Below are 20,216 nucleotides of genomic sequence, written 5' to 3' on the forward strand. Positions count from 1 at the left end.
TAATACTAGACCTCCTTCCCTCCCTTGTCTCTCCTCCTTTTATCTCTTTCCATGCTCAAAGTTTAGAGGACTGAGACCACAGATGAAATGAAAGGAAAGAGTAGTCGGTAATAAGTTTTTCGGTATGAGTACCTACTATGCTAGTGTTTTCTACAAAATTCATTTCACCAAATTCTCAAGTTAAATGCTATTACCCTAATTTTATATTTATGAACCCTGAGGCCACTTATTCTTTTCTCTGAGCTATTGTTACATTTTCACAATATCCTTCTCCCAAAGTAAAGCTAGAGACAGCTGTGCTAGCACTCTACCTGTGAGGCTACTTGCCTGGCCCTTTAATTTCCCCAGATGATCACTATGTTTTCCCTCCTAAGTTCCCTCCCTTACTGACCCTCCACCCACATATGGAAATACTTGTGTGCATGTGACATTCGGATAATGGATAGATATGTGGCACCTGGAAACACAAGGAAGAGGGCTGACTGCTTTAGATGTAATCAGTTTATTTTATTTGGTTGCAGGTGAACTTCGCCAGCATAGTTAAACATGGAGTGTTGAGAGGTAGATGATGGGATAAAAGAACATGGGACCCAAGTTCAAACCCATTCTCTGTCACTTGTTAGCTCTATGACTTTGAAATACTTGCTTCAGCACCATGAATTTTAGTTTTATTATGTATAAAATTGGGCATTGGGATAAAAATTACATTTCAAAGCCCCTTCGAATGTTAGCACAATTCTATAATGGATACTAGTTTAAAAGTTGGAAAGGGAAACCATGGTAGCTTGTAGGCTTTGTCCTTCCTTCCTTTTAGTTGCCATCGAATGAATATTGCCTGATGATGTGCCATCCTCACAATTGTTGCTATGTTTGGGGTTAGGTATTGCATTATTCCATCTCATGGAAGGTGTCTATCTCTTTACTATTATTTAAGGGTACCTTATTTGAGGGTCTAGAACTTGGCTCTTAAGTGAAGATATGAATAGTACATTTTTTGCCACACTGGACAAAGCTCTATAGTAGTTGTAATTTTTTGAGCAGTAGGATTTTAGAAGGTCTTAAAATTATGGAGTGGTTTAGTGTAGTGGTTTACTTAATATGACACTCTACCTATAGTTTCTTAACTCCCACCAAAGGATGAAGTAGGGCAATGCATATGTGATGTGCTTGTGGCCCACCAGATATGAGATAGCTTGCTAATAATGTAAATCAAGGTACCTACCATCCTTGTTGGTGTGGAACAACACAAATAGCATTTTGGACCCTGACTTGTGGATTTGTCAGTCTTACCATTCTGCCAGGCTTCAAATGAACCATCCCAGAAGCAGAAAGGAAGAAGAACTAGGGATGGAGCGCATCCTTTGGCCCAGAATCTCTACTGGAAACCACCACTAGTGAGGAGGAAGAGCTGTAATGCTGGACACATGATGAGTAGTAGTTTCAGAATAGCAGCGCCAGGAGCGGAGCAGATCCAGGAGACAGCCATGAAGGCTTCATGGTCTACAAATCGAGAAAGCTTAAGTGCCACGAGGTAGGGGTTCATGGTGCAGCACTGCGCCTCAGAGTCCTTGGCGCAGCTAAGTTTGCCATTTTACAGTAGGTTGGTTCCTGTAGAGGACGATAAAGAAATGAATAAAGTAAGGAAATGATTACATTTCTGTAAAACACCCAGGTTATCAAAATTAGGAGGGTAAAGCAATTATTGAAGAACACCTAAAGACACTAATACTAGAAATGCTCCCAAGAAGTAGAGAAAAGCCATGACATTTAAATTTCTTGATTGAGATCTGCATCGGTGGTTGCCTGCCGTGTCAAGATAACTAAAGCTAGTGAAAACCCTTTTTAATGACAGAAGAATTTTAAGAATCAGACATTAAAACCTTTCTGCTTTCAGTGAAAAACCTTTGTATCTCATATTGAAAATGCAGCTTCTATGTAGTTGCAGTAGGTTTAATTCATATAATATACAAAATAATTCCTAATATGCTTCATAAGGTTTTGGTCAGTGAGAGGCTCTTAGTAAAGTTTTGAGGGAGTTAAAGTTATATTTGGAGTTTTGACTGAGCACACAATCTACCTCTTAAATTAGCCTGTTCAAAATTTCTTTTAGAAAATCATTTTATTGGGAGCTCTAACAGCACTTATAACAATCCAGGCATCAATTGTATCAAGTAGATTTGTACATATTTTGATATCTACATATATTGTTATCATCATTTTCTAAACATTAAAATTTTGGTGTGGGTTAAAGATAAAGCCATAAGATCCACATGGTGCAATAGTTAAGTACTTGACTGCTAATCAAAAGGCTGACTATTCCATGCCACTCAGCAGCTTTCCTGTTGAAAGAATTGGCAATCTGATTCTAAAAAGAGTACAGCCCAGAAAATCCAAGGGATAATTCTACTCTTTACCTGGGGGTACCTGAATCAAAACTTCACCCGGTAGCAGTCAACACCGACAAAGGTAATTTTACAAAACTGTAGTCTCTGAATGCTGTCAAATTTAATGAAGTAAACATCCTCAGGATCATGTCAAACTAAATTTATTTCCTCTTTATAATCGAATGCTATAAGGAAGCTATTTTAAGAAACCTAATGCAATGTCTAAAATCTTGAGCTGTGTTCATGGGAGTATAGTTTCCCGAACAAAGGAGATAATTTACTATTTTCTGGGATGATCATACCAAGGGAACATTTTGCTCAGTTGTTATTGTAATTTTAAGAGACTCGGTGCTTGATGAACTAGAGAATTTTCAGAAGACAATAACTACAGCAGTGAGTTGGTAAAGGGTATTTTTTGTTAGAGAGTGGTAGGACAGAGAGGTTCCAGGATGTTATGTTTGTAGAGAATCACATGTTGAGAGAAGGTTTAAGGATCAAATATTAGACCAGTTACAAAATATGATTCATGCACCTCATGTGTGTCAGAGTAGATCTGTGCTCCCTGGGGGTGCCAAGAGTGGATTCTTCAGAAGTAGGTCCCCAGGTCTTTCTGCCAAATCTCCTCTGAGTAGATTTTGTCCTAGAGGGAAAACACACATTCTATAAATTTAAAATGAAGACATTTATTGAAAATCTGGAGATAATGTGGACTAGGAGGTTGACCACATTCAGAGGCTGAAGGTGGCTATTCTGATGGACAGTGAAACAACAAGCTTTCTGGTACAGCTGAAACAGGAATTCAAGCCCCGAATGATGATTCGCTGAATGACAGTCATTGAGGCAAAGACTGGATAGTCAGAAGAGGGGGGTTAACACGGACTGGTGGACAAATATGTATGACTATACAAGTGATTATGCACACGTAGCTGCAAGTATGTGCGATTGAGTTAATTGCAGGATACTCACAGGACAAGAACAGTACATGGTTTCTGGAAATCTCTTTTTAAAATAATTTTCTCAAGCATATCAATTCTAGAGTCCCCTGCAAAGATTGATTGATAATGCTATACATTGAGAGCTTTCTTTCATAGACTATTACATTGTACATATGTTTGACCATAGAAGAAAGAACTGTTGAGGATAGATCATGGTATCTTTCATCTGCCTGGCCACAGAGAAGATATTTCTTTTATGGTTTTTAGCTAGGTTAGAGACAGTGTTGTTAGAACAGGCATTCACTTTCTTGGGCTCCACATCCCCCGGTACAGCAGACAGCAGGCTATGTGCTTCCCATGTCTCAGGTCAGACTTCACCCTCTGACTGTTGGGCTGGAAGCAGGAGCTGTGGATCTTGGCCACAGAGAGCTGTTCGTGATAGGCTTTCTCGGCAGACCTGAAGAGGGCATAGGTGACCAGGGAAAAGTGGATGTGGGGGTAGGGAAGGAAGTTGTTCTGGAACTCGCTGAGGTCCATATTGAAGGTCCCGTCGAAGAGAAGAGAGGCAGTGATGGAGGACATGACTGGCTGATGAGGTGGTTGATGTGGGTGTAGGTCTGGCGCTTGACGTCAAGGTCCCTGTGGCAGATGTCATTGATGACTTTGTTGACCACCATGACCTCACAATCGGGATTGTTCCAGCGTGGGGTGGCTGGTCAGGATGGGGTTGTCTGGCTTCACCACTGCAGTGAACACCTGAGGGGCTGGGTAGATGGAAAACTCTAGCTTGGACTTCTTGCTGTAATCCATGGAAAGGTGCTCCATCAGCAAAGAAGTGAAGCCTGAGCCAGTGCCCCCACCCGAACTGTGGAACATCAGGAAGCCCTGCAAGCCCGACCAGGTATCTGTCAGCTTCCATCTGCGGTCCAGAAACATGTCGATGCTCTTTTGCCCTCCGCGTAATGGCCCCGGGCATAGTTCTTAGCTGCATCTTCCTTGCCTGTGATCCTCTGCTCTGGATGGAAGAGCTGGCGTTAGGTTCCTGCCCGAACCTCATCCACAACACTTGGTTCCAAGTCCACCGTGACGGCCCGGGGTACGTCTTTGTCATTGCTCCTCTCGCAGACAAAAGTGGTGTAAGACTCAGCATCGTTGACCTTGCTGGTGCCATCCGCCTGGATGCCCTGTTCCAGACAGAAGAGCTCCCAGCAGCCATTGCCAATCTGGACTCCTGCTTCGCCCACATGGACTGAAATGCATTCCCGCATCGCGACTGCTTTCCCGCCCCAACCGCTCCAGATACGGCCGCCCGTGCTGTAGTAGGTTGTAATTTTTTGACAATCGTAGTGCCCATAGATGGCACTCGTGAAATAAAAAAAAATTCAAATTGTTCAGAAAAAAATGGTTTGTTTTTTCTTAGCCAATGTTTCTGCCAGCAGATGGCAGTGTTGGGGAAAAATCAAATTACAGTGAGACCTGAGGTGGTTTTTACTGGAGGCCTTCACATTCTAAGAGACTGCGCAGAAAATTACCTCTGTACATTAAAAAATATCCACCCAACTCTGTCCATTAAGGTTCTAAAGAATCACTAATAACTGCATGTCAAGTTGACTGCCTGAGAAAGTCATGGTTCCCTTAGTGGATACATATGCATGTCACTGGTACACTCGTGGGAGGTCAAGCTTAATCTTCAAACATAGCATTCCCCATCTTCTCAAGGAAGATGTTTCTTAATACACAGCCTGTGCATTTCCCATAAGTAGCTCTGACGGTGTAGTGGTTACACGGTAGGCTGCTACCGTAATCTCAGTGGTTTGAAACTAGCTGGTCCATGGGAGAAGACGGGGCTTTCTATTCCCTTAATGAGTTAGTCTTGGGAACTCACAGAGGCAGTTCTACCTTGTCCTGTACAGTCACTGTGAGTGGCCTTAACCGATGGCGGTGAGTTTTGAGTATTGGAAAACTGCAAAAGTTTCAGCTGCTTTAACAATTCTTGGCCACTAGATGTCAGTCATTACCGTGAACCCTCACTTGGCTTTACAGTGATGGTCAGACAGGCTGAAAAGGGAATGAGAAAAAAGGAAATGGATTTGACAATGAATTTGTACTTTGGTACTACACTTGATCTTAGCCTAAAGGCTAAAAAGTGGTCAATTTGAACTTTGACAAGGGCTTCAAACACAATAGTATGGAAGCTCAGTATTACTAGAGGACTCGCCTTGTACTTCTGAGTGCCAGAGAGGAGACTGGAGCATAAATAACTGTTGGATTTAATATTATTACATGCAATGACTGATGCTTTCAGCAATGACATGTCTTGGAAATCATGATGACTATTCCATGTAAATGTTCTAAAATGATCACACTCTTTAAAAATTATTCTTAAGAACACATTTATTGGAAAGTACAGCAATATTCCATATTGGGAAGAGATTAAAATTCACAGAGCAAGGATGGACATTCCATTGGCTAATGTAGAATCATACTTTCCAGTATAGTTGAAGCAGGTACCCTAAGCAGAAAATTGTAAATGAATGAAATTGTAAGAGCTAGACTTTAGCAGAGATTGGTGGAAAACATGTTGAATGTCAAGATTGGTTAAGGATACAAAATTCTCAGAGAATATGTAATTCCTTTAACTAGAGGATGCTTACACAACAACAGGAGGGCAGATTTTTCTTGGAAGTTCCCATTAAAATTGTTTCTCAAGGTATTCTGTTTCTGGAAGCCCACTGTAAATAAATTTTATTGAAACTTATTCAGTGTCATAGAAACATGCAGTATACCACGGAACACAGGTGACGGTGCATGAGGTGCACTGGACAGGAGTAGAGCCAGGTCTCCTTCAGAGAAGACAAGCATTTCTACTTTTAAATCCTTGTGCCTGTAATTTAAAATTTTCAAGAAAAGTTAAACATACTTCCATCTGGTGGATTTTGACTCATAGAGACCCTACATAATTTTCTGCAGCTTTATAATTTTTTATGGGAGCAGTTTCAGCATTCTCCCTCAGAGATCTGGTGGATTTAAACTGCCAACCTTGTGGATAGCCGTCCATCCATATGGCAGCAAGTCTCAAAGAACTTAGCAGAGTTCAACAGAAGAATGGAACATTCTACAGAAATATCAATTTTCTTTCCCCTAGAAAGGTTTAGGAGGAAGTGAATGGTGATCTGGTTACATGCTTCTGTTAGGTGCCATGGAGTCGACTCTGACCATAGCGGCCACATACACAAGAGAACGAAACTGCACAGTCTGTGTCATCCTCACAATCATTCCAAGGCCTGAGCTCATGGATGCAGCCACGGTGTCAATCCTTCTTGTTGAGGGCCACCTCCTTTTTCCTGTCCTTCCACTTTACCAAACAGGATATCTTTCCCCAGGGTCTGATCGCTCCTCACAATATGTCCAAAGCATGTAAGACAAAGTTGTCCATCCTTTTCTGTAAGGAACCATTGGACCTTTTACCACTAATGATCCGTTTGCCTTTTTTAGCAGTCAATGGTACTTTCATTATTCTTCTCCAGCACCACAATTCAAACGCATCTATTTTCTATGGACTTCCCAAATAAGAACACTGATTGAGGGTCCAACTTTCACATGTAATGGAGAAGGCTCTTGCTTGGGTCAAGAGCACCTTAATCCTCCAAGCAACCCCTTTACTCTTCAATACTCTAAAAAGGTCTTGTGTTGCAGCTTTACCTAATACAATACATCTTTTATCTCCAGACTGCTGATTCCATGAGCATTGATTATGGGACCAAAGAAGACAAAATTCTTGACAATGTCAAAGTCTTCTCCCTTTATCATGATGTTCTCTGTTGGGTCATTTGGGAGAATGTTGGTCTTCTTTTTGTAATCCACACTGAAGGCTGTAGTCCTTTATTTTCATCAGAAAATGCTTCAATCCTCTGCACTTGCAGCAAGCAAGGTTGTGTCACCTGCATACCACAGGTTTTTAGTAAAACTTCCTCCAATTCTTCTTCATATAGTACAGCTTCTCTAATGATTCTCTCGGCATACAGATAGAACAAGTGTGGTGAGAGGATACAACCCTGACCTATACCTGTCCTGATTTTGAACCATGCAGTGTTTCCCTGTTCTGTTTGAACAAGTGTCTCGAGTCATATACAAGTTCTAAATTAGCACAACGAAGTGTCCTGGAATCGCCATTCTTGTCAAGGTTACCCACTAATTATTATGATCCACAAAATGAATATCTTTGCATACTTAATGAAACACAAGTAAACATCTCTCTGGTATTCTCTTCTCTGAGCCAAGATCCATTTGACATTAACAACAATATGCCTTGTCTGACATCCTCTTCTGAATCTATTTCAATCTTCCAGCAGTTCTCTGTCAATGTACTGCTACCACTGTTGGATGATGTTAAGCAATATTTTACTTGCATGCTATATCAATAATATTATTCTGTAGTTTGAGCATTCTGTTGATTCGCCTTCTTTTGGAAGGGGCACTAATATGCATCTCTTCCAGTCAGTTGGCCAAATTGCTGTCTTCCAAATTTCCTGGCAGAGGACGAGTGAGTGCTCCCAGTGCTTCTTCAGTTTGCTGAAACATTTCAATGGGTGTTCCATCCATTCTTGGAGCTCTGGTTTTGGCTAATGCTTTCAGTGTAGCTTGAACTTCTTCTTTCAGCACCATTGGTTCTTGATCTTGTGTTACCTCCTGAAATGATGGAATACCAATGAGCTCCTTTTGGTACAGTGACTGTGCATTCTTTCCATTTCCTCTTGAGGCTTCCTGCTTCATTCAATATTTTTCCCATAGAAGTTTTCAAAATGGCACCTCAAAGATTGGATTTATCTTGAGTTCTTTCAGTTTCATATATGCTGAACTTTTTTCCCATTTGGTTTTCGTATTCGAGTTTGTTACAGATTTTGTTTTATTAGATTTTGTCTTCTCAAGGTGATCTTTGAAATTTTCTATTTACCTCCTTGGCCTCATCTTTTCTTCAATTTGCTCTAGCTACTCTACATCTAAGTACACGTTTCAGAGTCTCTTCTGACATCCTGTAATCTTTTCTTTCTTTGCTGTCTTATTATGTGGTTATAAAAAAGATCGCTTTTGCATGGTGGGTGAGGGGTAAATAGAAATGGTTGTTCCTAATGTGGCAGAAGATCAGCCTTACTTGTAGAGTTTGCTATGAGTCAGCATTAGTTGTTTTTGGTGTGGATGTCCAAAGGTCACGATGAGGGCATTTAGCCGTTCATGTGCATATTAGGGGTGCTGGATCTTATCTCAGCCAATTCTGCAACCCCAGCTGCCTCCTTTTCTTAATTAAGCAAGAAACTGGCTATTTGCCTCATATGGTAGAGAGTTATTGGATAATACCCACATCATTAAAATAACAGGCAAGTCACTCCAAAAAGACATTATAATCCTAAGCACAGAGGCTAGGATATGCAGTATATCACAAAATGTAGGGTTATGGCTAGAAGGACAATATTTATGTAAACTACTTCATTGTAGACATTACTTGAATCCTACAGTAATTTTGATCTATCACTGACATAAGCCACATCATATCTTCTGTGTCATAAGTGAACACTTTGGAAGCACATCTTGCAAAATTATAACAAAGGATTTAGGAGGCTTGATAAATTTCAAATAGATTAATTTAAATTTAAATATGTTTTGTACATGTACTTTATTAGCTTTTCTAACTTACACTTTTCCACATTGTTATATACAAAAATATGTATTTGGCACCTAGTTTCTGTCAAAAAGACAGTTCTCAAGAAGTTATAAGATAAATTTATGTTCACATCTCCACATCAAAGAATATATTCTATAAAGATGGTTGGGACATGACTTTGAACAATACCCCAGAATAGAAACCTATAGTTTTAACGAACTCTGTTTTAAAAAGAGGTACCTGTCCCTTAACACTAGTGGATGGAGAAGTATACTTTCATTAACCCAACAAAACTTAAGTTACTTGGTTACCCTGTTGTAACCAGTAATTTGGAATTGTTTTGCCATTTGACTTTAGGTCTGTAAAACTACATTCCTTAAATAAAGGACAAAATAATAATACCCTTTATGATGCTTCTGACCTGATTAACTATAACCATGTGCATTGTAACATGCATTCAGGCAGTGTCTGAACACATATACTATACATCCATGGTCCCAACCACCATAAAGCCTATTACATTAAAAATTCAAAGTATATGGTTTGTAATAATAAATGGCAGTACACTGTGTGTACTTCAAAGAACTATTGTTGCATTATTATGTTAAATGTTTTATGTCTCTGGACATGTTCCTTTGATATTTGTTGTGCATCGAATGGTACACTACATTCTACAGACTAAGACAAGTATATACCTAATGAAGTTAGATACAATGGTTTCCTAACTCTCGCAACTTAAATACAGATTCAGTTTGAAGACACATTTAGGCAAGGAAATTATTTGTAATCCAGGGACTGCATAAAGATCTAGATCTAGGTAGATATTGAGCTTGCATAGTGTTTAAACATGTAATACTGTATTTCACAGAACATACCCTGGTTGTTAAAGGATGCAGAACTATGATTAATTATACACCCATTCCTCATTTATCGACATGTTTAGGTCCTAAGGACCAGGTTGTTGGACAAAGTCAGCATTATGCCCAAGTTGGGATTTGTACTTATCTTTAGTGCCCATGCACACACCCACCCACATTCTTACCCACTAACCTTCCAACCCCTTCCCAGCTTGCTCACTAACCTGTCATGCAACCCAGTTACATCTGTGTGTGTGTGTGTGTGTGAGTGTGTGAGACGGTGGGCATTCCCTCTCGACCATGCCTTCCTACTACTGTGTAATTTGTAAGGGCTGTAGGTGGTGGTGATAATCAAATATTGACTTCCAATTTTTCTGGGCAGTAAACTAACTTACCTTCTCTGTGCCGTGGCTTTACCTTCACAGCCTCACTCAGGCACCTTTAGGCACTCACCTGCCCTCTCCCTGTCTGCATAATGAGGTCTTATCATCCCACCATTGCCCTGTACCCTCTTTGTCTGACCAGGGCATCATGGAAGAACTAGAGAGGGCATTCTGAGGCTGGTTGTCTATTGTCCCTCATGTGGTATGGTTGTCACCGAGGCCCCTGGCTTATTTGGGGTAGCCTGTCGAAGTTGCCCCAGGCCTGGTGGCATCCTCACACAGGGTCCAGTCCATTTGGAGGATGTACCTGAGAACTTTTTTCAAAGATCGGAATGTGAAACATCAGTGAGGCATACATATGATTTGGTAACCCCCAAAAATGGAATTGTGCTGGGTGGAGCAGAGCTTTCCGAGTATGAATTTTTCCCACTAGGCTAACATCAAGAAAATCCCTCTGAGCTAGGGCTCCCAGTGGTGTCACCTGGGAAGATTCTCTTTGGTCACAGGGATTTTTTTTCTTTTAAAAGCAGTTTCACTCAAACCTCTTTTTTTTGCAATAGCTGATTTAAGCTGCTATGAAGTTTTGTTTCCTGCTTAGGAAAAGTGCTGCAGAAACTGATGTGATGGTGAATACAGCTTACAAGGACAGCACTATGGGGAAAAAAACTCAAGTGTATGAGTGGGTTTCTTGTTTTAAAAAGGTGAAATGGCAGTTGATGACAAATCTCATTCTGGAGGTCCGTCATCTTCCCGAATAGATGAGAAAATATTGACTCATAGTGCATTAGGAGTTTGTTGCACCAGGTCAGACTGTTAATCAAGCTTTCAATTTCGAGGTTCTGAAAAAATTACATAACAGTGTATGACAAAAAAGCCTGATTTGTGGCAGATGGGGGACTGGTTCTGCCATGACGACAATGCACCTGCTCAATCAGCCATCTCAATGGTATGCCTCTCGTACTGCACACACTGTACTCCCCAGACCTCGCTATGTGCAATTTCTTCTTGTTTCCATGAATGAAGAGGAACATGAATGGACATCAATTTGACGACATAGAAGAGATGAAGGGAAAAACGGGGGGTGTCCTGTCAGTCATTCAAAGAGCTGAGTTTGAAAAATATTTCAAAGAATGAAATAGTAGGTTTTACAAATGCATTAAGTAGAATGGAGAGTATGTTGAGGGTGATAAGGTTGTTTTGTAAACAAATTTATATCGATCTATTTTAAAAACAAATGAAATCACCATTATTTTATAATATCCTTTTAAATGTTATAAATAAAACTATGTTAGATTTATTTTCATTTTCAGTTTCACTTCAAAGTCACATGTGCACATTGCGAGAGCTGCATATGGCTTGAGAGCTGCTGTTTGCTGACCCGTGTGCCAAAAGAATGAGATCTTCTTTTTTATTAGAGTATTCAAATATTGGTAAAAAATGAGCCCTTTTGTTGTTACTTAATATTCATTTATCAGCTATTAACAACTGGGGAAAAGTTTCCTGGTAATGTCCTGGAATTGCTTGCCATATTTTTATGCAAATAATGTAATAAAACTCGAACCCCCCTTTGCTATTCTGGGTAGACTAGAGAAACAAACCCATAGAAACTCATATGTAAATGTGAGAGTTTTATATAAAGGGCAATTGTACATCAAGAAAGCATCCCAGCTCAGTCCAGTCCAAGCCCATAGTTCCAACATTAGCCCATATGTCTGATACCAATCTACAAGGCTTTTTCAACCTCATGAAACACATGCATGATGCTGAATGCAGGAAGATCACAGGCCAGTGGGTGCAAAGTCAGTGGCGGTAGAAGCATCTCAGCGCTGGCAGGGGTCTCCATGTGGCTCCTCCAATTCTCAGGGCTGCATCAGGATAAGTCATTTGGCTTCTCAGGGATTACTCACAGGAAGTCAGTCTTGTCAGAAGAACCTCCAAGGAAGTGAGAGCAAAGTGTCTCCCACCTCCAAGGAGGAGAAAAGGAGTTCCCAGAATTCTCAGGAGAACGCCATATCCACACAGAGGCCTCATTGGTTATGTCTTGATTGACAGGCCAGACTCCACCCCTTCTCTCATAATCCTCTCAAATTGACACCAGATTATGTATCTATCACCCATTGCTTGATCATTAGTTTCTTATATGTGGTATGTGCTATATACATAGGGGTTTCAGAAAGTTTGTGGAAAAATGGAATTAAATTATGTCATTCCATTTGGATGGCCCTTAATATGTACGTACATATGTTATTTAACTAAGTGCATTAATTGTAAAATGCACAATACTCTATTCGATAGCTGAATAAAAATAAACTACTGGGAAACTGACTAAATGGCAAAAACATGCAAAAGTAAGTGTTTATGGAATTCCTAACTGAGTGGAGCCAAAGGCTTGACTGGGCTAAGAAAAATGTATAGATTTTGTCATCTCGGGGAATACATAAATACATTTTTTAAAAACTCTGAGTTTATAGGTGTAACACATGAGAACATTTTGTAATTGTTACGAGTAACATGGAACCCCAGTGGCACTGTTGGGGTAAGTGTTGAAGTGTTGACTGAATGGTTGGTGGTTCAATGTCCCCAGCTACCACGTGGGGAAGTTATATAGATGGCGTTGCTGTGAGACGGAGTCACTCAGTGGCTGTGGTGGCTCAGTGATGACTCAAAATCAAAACCGAACCTGCTTCTGACAAGTCCGTTCAGCCTTATAGCAACCATGTGGGACCGTGTAGAACCTGCTGCTCTGGGTTTCTGAGGCGGTAAGCCTGTGGGAGAGCAGACACCTGCATCTTTCTTCTATGGAGAAGCTGGTGGTTTTGAACTGCAGACTGTGTGGTTAGCAGCCCAGTCAGTGTATGACGCACTACACCACCAGAGCACTGGCATTGATGGCTAGGGGAAGACTCTAATGGAAAGCATACATGTAAGATAAACAGTATGCCTGAAAGTATTTAGTAACTATATACACTGCTTCTTTAACGACCTCCCTCAAGAAACACCTACGGATTCCTTACCTATTCTACCTAAATAGTAGTGTGTGTAACAAACTACAAAATTCAGGAAAAGTAGAACTAAAATGACATGGAGTCTGTAGTAACAAACAAATTTATTTCAAACATATGAAAAAATAGTTCATGAAAAATTTTAAACACTTTCAACCCAAAGAGATTTGGTTCTTTTTTTTCTTTCTAGATTTTATCCATTTATGTACACATAATTTTACATAATTTAAGCCATAGTCCACATCCAATCTTGTTTTATATACCTTGTTTTAGAATTCTTAAAAATGCCTACATTGCTATAATTTTGTATATTTTCACTATTAATGCTTACATATTAGTTCATTGTATATTCTTTAATTATCTATTCCTGTTAACTGAACTCATAGTTATTTTAATGAACACAACGGTAAATATGTAGTGTATATACATTTTTTTCTCGATAATCTGGTATATGTAATTCTTGGATAGGTTCCCAGGGATGAGACAGTGGATGTTGCATTTTCATGATTCAAGAAATGTGTTGCCCAATTATTTTCCAAGTGGCTCACTTTAGTCCACAGTGCTAGTCGACGAGCAGATGTGGGCCATTTCCATTTTCATTACCAGCATTAGGTTTTAGAATGTTTTTCAATGTTAACTTATAGTGGATCAAAACTACACCTTATTCTCAATTAGATTTCTTTGATGGGTAAAATAGAAATATTTCCTGTGATTCTGGTCATTATTCATATTTTCTCTACTGTGCCTTATTGTTCATTTTTTTACCCATTATCTGTTTCGCTTGATGGTTGCTAAGTTATATATGCATTTTAAATATTAAGATTTTGCTATACTTATTGCAAATATTTCCCAATTCTCTTTTCAATTGTTTATTCATTTTTGGTAATGGGATTTTTTTTTTAAAGGAAAGCTAAATTATATGCACTATAAAGATGTATAAAAAGCCCAACAATTGTTCCTGATTTGAAAGTCTGCGATCCTAATTATTATGGGTAAAAATCCTCATGTTTATGTGCTAAGTTTATAAGCTGTGTGTTTACATGCTAAGTTATATTCCTTTGAGAAACTCATGTTATTTGTTGCATGAATGAATGAATGAATGAATGTATGAATGACTTTCCTCACTGGTAACAGTTTACCTCTTTTTTCCGTTCCTTCCTTCCGGCCTGTGGCTCTTTCTATCCCTGAAATTGTTTGTTGTTATTTTCTTCTTTTTCCTGTTGTTATTGTTGTTCGTAGGTTTACTTGTATAACTTCAAGTAGTGATTCTTAGCCCTGGGTAGGTTTCATCTTCTAAGGGAACATTTGACAACGTCTGGAAACAATTTTGTTTGTTCTAACTTGAGAAGGTGATTTGCTACTGGCATCTAGTGTGTGGGCCACAAATTTTGTTAAATACCTTACAATGGCCATACAGTCCCTAAAACAAAGAATAATCCAGCTCAAAATATCAATAGGTCCAAGACTGAGAAACTCTGCCTTAAAGTAACATATTTTTTCCTCCATCCACATGCAAAGTATAGACTGGGAAAAGAAAATCAAAATCAAGGCATGTTTGATGAGAGGAGAATTTCTAAAGTTCCAAAGTGAGATACATGTTCATCTCACCTTATACCTATCGAATTTTCTGGGGGTTGAGATGCGTAGCCACTACCAAGAAAAATCTTAGATAGTACTGATGCTTATGCACATTCTACCATCATTTACTCAGCTTCTCAATATTACATAAGTACTCAGATCTCTAACTTGTTTTTATGATTTACGTCCCAGGTGTTACTGATTTTTCTATTCACCATTCATTGTTTCATTTTGTCAGTTTAAACTGGCCAGTGGATCTACCTTTGCCTGAAAGAAAGACTCCATTGCTTTTAGGATTGTGAGACATTGGAAGGTTTCATATTTTTCATTGTGGCTGTGATTGTAATTGTACTAATCTAGCCAGAACTCAACTCTTGCCTTAATTTTCCTTGCTTAAACATAAAGCTCTTATCACTTGTATTTATGCGGTGTGATCTTGATTCAAAGTGACTTTGAATTTAGGGGGATCTGCATTTTGATTCAAATAGATGTTGGGTGTTAAATATTTTCATGGTATAAGGGAAGTCTGGAGAAATTTTATGGTGCAAGTGGGTGGTTGTAAATCCTGACACAGGGAAGAAGTTTTTAACTTCAGAAATGTGCGGAAAATCCAGGCTATATTTGGAGAGTTGTGCAGACTTATGCTTTATTTCAGTGGCTTTTTAAGAAAATGAGGAACAAGGCAGAGCAAACAAAATAATGCAGCAGAACCCAAGATGTCTTTATAGGAGTTAATGCTTCTGAAGTTCATTGTTACCGTGACGAATGTCTACAGATTCAAAAACCCAATAGTGGAACACACCTAGGCAATTCTAGAAAGGACTGTTTACTGCTTAAAACCTAAATAGCATCATAAAACCAAAGAAATCAGTGCTATCAAGCAAATTGTGACTCATAACAACCCTATAGCGCAGGGTAGAACTGATTCCTGTGTTACTGAAACTGTATCTCTTTAGGAGAGTATAAAATATTGGCCTTCTCCCTCTGAGCTGGCTGGTGGCTTTGAACTGATGAACTTGTGGTTAGTAGCCCAGTGCATTATCATGACACCAGGGTTGTCTTCTCTTGTCAAGGTGTAGATCTCTTGTACTAATCTGTCATGGTTAATGAGAGCTGTAACTGTGGTTCACCAACGTAAAGGGTTGAGGCTCAAGTTCACTAAAAAATCCTGGTATAAGTTTGAACCAAATACAGTATTAATTTTAAAATTTATCATTGTACAGTAAGATTTACCTATGCATTTTAACTGAGTGTTTTTACTAAAGTGTATCAAGAAAGATTAGTGTGCTTAAGAAACCATAATAGGACAAAAAGATAGGTCAGACCCCTGGGTTTTAACAGAAGACTGTGCTTAGTGTTTTTGGATGATGGACTTAATTTATATAATAAGGAAATTTAGACTTTTCATGGGCTACAATTGCCGTGTTGTGTACCCTGTTTTGTCTCATCTTAATAATCATTAAATAAATCTATAAAGTAAATTTTAGTTTTTAAGAAGTGGAATTTTTGGGGTTTTTTTCCAGTGAATATCACTTCTGCCAGGCAATTAACTGGATGTAGTCACTTCAGCCATATTTTCCCTTCATTTGCTTACCAGCACATTAAGATACGTAAGAGAATGCTGGGTCACTTATCATCTGTCTACTGTGTAGCCTTTGACCGCAGTGGGAGAAGAATTTTCACAGTGAGTTTCACATTAATGACACTGTAGTACATTGGAAATTTTTAGCAATGGAAGCTATACTTCATAACATTGCATTATTCTTGGTAGGGAATTTATCCTTTTTGGATACATGAATGTGGAAAAAGATGATTGGAAACTGAAAATCTTTTTCTCATACTGTATGGGTAAATTGGTGAATGATAATACAATGTCTACTATCTTTGAGTAAGAAATATAAGAACATTGAATATTCTATTTTTATATTCTCTATATAACCAACTGATAGTCTAGAGGTTGTCAATTTATGTGAAACATGTTTAGATTCTGAATTTTTTTCCATTTTAGCAAACATTTATTAAAAAAGATTCCATTTAGCATAATTCTGCCAAATTTACTTATAATTAACTACATTATTCTTATTGAGTACCTGAACGTATATACTTATAAAGATTATAGTTGTTTCATGTAATTTTATTTTAGTATGTGTTACTTTTTATGTTAAGTTTTTTTAATTATCAGAGAATATTGTATGCTTTTGAGTACAGAATTTTCGCACAATATCATTTCCCCAGAGGCTTAATCTAATTGCATAAATACTAAATTAACGCAGAAGTATGCATGTCATAATTTTCTTTTTACAACGGTATGCTACAATATCAGCAGTGGTTTGTACTTGGAAAAATTGTAGCTCTAAAGTTCATTACAAAATCATCCACTGACAACTTTAGGACTCTAAATGTGTCACGTCAATATTTGCATGCTCTTGATCATAATCAGGATTAGAATTGCCCTGTTTCTTAACAGATAACTATTAAATACCATCAATCACATTAGAAGATAATTGCTTTTTACAATTTTAAAAACTCTTTTGAGATTCTCAGTAGGAAGTTTAATTCAGAATTTTCAATAGCCATTATTTAACTGCTTCAGGTTTGTTAAGAAATGCATATAGACTTTTACTTACGTTTTAAGTATTTGTAGAGACAAATATTCAAGCAATTAAAATAAAACTACTTCAGATCAGTCAGTGAATACCAAATCACTTAAAAGTGAGTTAAAACAATTTAGAGTTATCTGGACTAGTGATATTTTTGAGGAGTTTTTATAAATGCCTTTGCCAATTTGAATAGTACCTTTAGTGGTATCACCTAGTGTTATGACTGGATCCATATTATACAGAGAAGAAACTTAAAATGAAAATCTTTGATGGAACTTAATACAATACTCTCTTTGATTTTTTTGTGGGGGATGGGGGGTGCATATCTTGTGTGTGTCTGTGTTGGCCAATTTCTGATTCACTGTAAACCTGTGCTTTTGTGTTACTATAGGGTTCAGATGACTGTTTAGGGAAAATCTGGGCCACAGATGATGGGCGTCTCCTTTCTACACTTAGAGGTCACTCTGCTGAAATATCTGACATGGCTGTGAACTATGAAAATACACTGATTGCCACAGGTAGCTGTGATAAGTTTGTAAAAGTGCGGTGTCTTGGAACTTGTGCACCAGTTGCAGTGCTTCAGGGAAATTCAGCTTCTATTACTTCCATACAGGTAAGAAAAATGAAACTATACCTCCAACATTTGATGAAAGTTCATACACACGCATGCACACACTCATTGTGTAGATATCAACAACAGAACGATGCTCTATTAGGAGAATTCCTCCTAGACTGCAGACAAATTTTTAAATAAATATTTTTCATATGAATATACTCATTTAAAATTAATTAGAAAACGGATTAGAGAGATTCTTCAAATACAATATGAAACAATTTCTGTATCTCTTCAGTTTGTAAAGAGGAGAGATGACTAATAAATAAATGACTTAGGAAACACATTAATAGCTCTTGAACAAGATATAGATTCTAACTTGAAAAAATATGTTTTTACCAGATATTGATAGTAAAAGTCTTAGGAACCACCAAATAAAATTTCACTTAATAAAACTGAATAAGTAGAACTTTGCCATCTTCTTTATGATACTGGGAGCAAAACAAGAATCTTTCTGAAATGCTCTTTTATATGAAAGGCAAAAAGATTACTTTTGAGAATGAGAGAATTTTCATTTACTATTCCTATTCGTATATAAGTTAATGTTTTTTCTGTATATTATTTAAATAATATTTCACCTATATGATGAGTTAACAAGAATTGGGTTGAATGTGTATTCAATTAAAAAACATTGACTTCAGAATTTGACCAGACAAGATTATGTCATGGATTTTGTTTGTGGAGATTAGCAATTCTTGTGTTCCTACCATCTAATCTGACTGATTATTTTTAGAACCTGGAGACCCTCTCATAAAACAGAAAATAATGTCTATTTGGTTGCATTTAAAAATATTTATGAAACTGATGGCTTTGTAGTTTGGTTTACTAGTTTTCTCTCATTTTCTTTGGCACACATTGGATATTGGCGTATCCCAGGGATTCATGGATATTTTCTCTATCAATCTCTCCATTAGAGATTTTACTGAATCTCAAGGTTTCAAGTACAATACGTACATATAGTATATATATCCACCTTGGACCTCTTTTTTAGCTACATACTGGTGTGTTCAATCTTTGCATGTCATCAAGTGCTTGTTTCTGAAGCATCTCTACCTTACCATATTCAGTAATTCACTCCTCCATTTCTTCCCTGCATATGCTCACATCTGCATCGCCCTATGTCAACAAATGCAAACTTCATTTTTTCCAATTACCGAATATCAAACCTTTGGGTCATCTCATGCTTTTTTCTTTTTCACCCCATTTCTAATTGGCCAACAAATGATATTTTCTCTACTGTCAAAATATATTCAGATTCTGACAAATTCTCAGGATTTCAATCATTGCTACCATTGTAGGTTTTAGGCCTACATTGAAATACACTTCTAACTGATCTTAAAGTGTCTCCTGTCTTTGTTCCTGCCTCTATCTAGCCTTTCCTCGGCAGTCAGATTGATGTTAAAGAGAAAGGATATCATGTCGCTACTGTTCAGAAACCCTGTAGATTCCACTCTCAAGAGTTAAAGCCTGTGTCTTTAAAATGACCAACAAGGCCCTAGAAAACTTTCTTCCTTTTGACCTTGCCTCATAAATACGCACTTGCCCTTTCTTAATCTCCTTCAGCTGCTACCCTCTCTGCTTTATCTTGAACGCGCTAGGTATTTCCTACCATTTTGCTGGCTGTTTGCTGTCTCTAGAATCCTTAAATATCCATGTGGGTTTCCACCTCCATCCTGCACTTTATAAGTACTGTGTGTAAGGGTCACCTCAGGGACACCTTCTCTGAGATCATCTTAGTGCTCTATTGGAAATTGTAAGCCACACACCAACATCTGATTGGCTACTCTAACAAAAATACCCAAGTGGATGGCTTTAACAAATAAATTTATTGACTCATCATTTAAAAGAGTAAAAATCACAATCTAGATTCAGGGAGTGGACTCTATAGGAAGGCATTGTCTTCTCTTGGCTCTGCATAAAAGGTTTCTTTCAGCTTCTGTTCCTGGATGATCTTTATATGGTTAGTTTCTCTCTTCTCTCATCTCTGCTTGGTTTATTTGTTTAAGCTTAATTTATTTAATCTCTTATATCTCAAAAGAGATTAATTTACAGTACACCTATACCAATCTGGACTGATTTACATAACAAAGATAATCCATTCCCACATGAGATTAAAACCACAGGATTATAGTTAGGATTAAAAAAATGTTTTGGTGCAACATATGTCAAACTATAGAAGTCCTGGTGGCATTGACCTGCTCAACA

At 38.1% G+C, this 20,216-nt stretch overlaps 2 pseudogenes; one reads left to right on the top strand and one right to left on the bottom strand.

The window, feature by feature from the left end:
* Positions 1-3,619: 3,619 nt before the first annotated feature.
* LOC142433487 (tubulin alpha-8 chain pseudogene) lies at positions 3,620-4,587 on the bottom strand (annotated as a pseudogene).
* A 667-nt stretch (positions 4,588-5,254) lies between these two features.
* LOC142433489 (bromodomain and WD repeat-containing protein 3-like) overlaps positions 5,255-20,216 on the top strand; it is a 72,157-nt pseudogene continuing 57,195 nt past the window's right edge.

The sequence above is a fragment of the Tenrec ecaudatus genome, chromosome X (genome assembly GCF_050624435.1).
Source record: "Tenrec ecaudatus isolate mTenEca1 chromosome X, mTenEca1.hap1, whole genome shotgun sequence".
Classification (NCBI taxonomy): domain Eukaryota; kingdom Metazoa; phylum Chordata; class Mammalia; order Afrosoricida; family Tenrecidae; genus Tenrec; species Tenrec ecaudatus.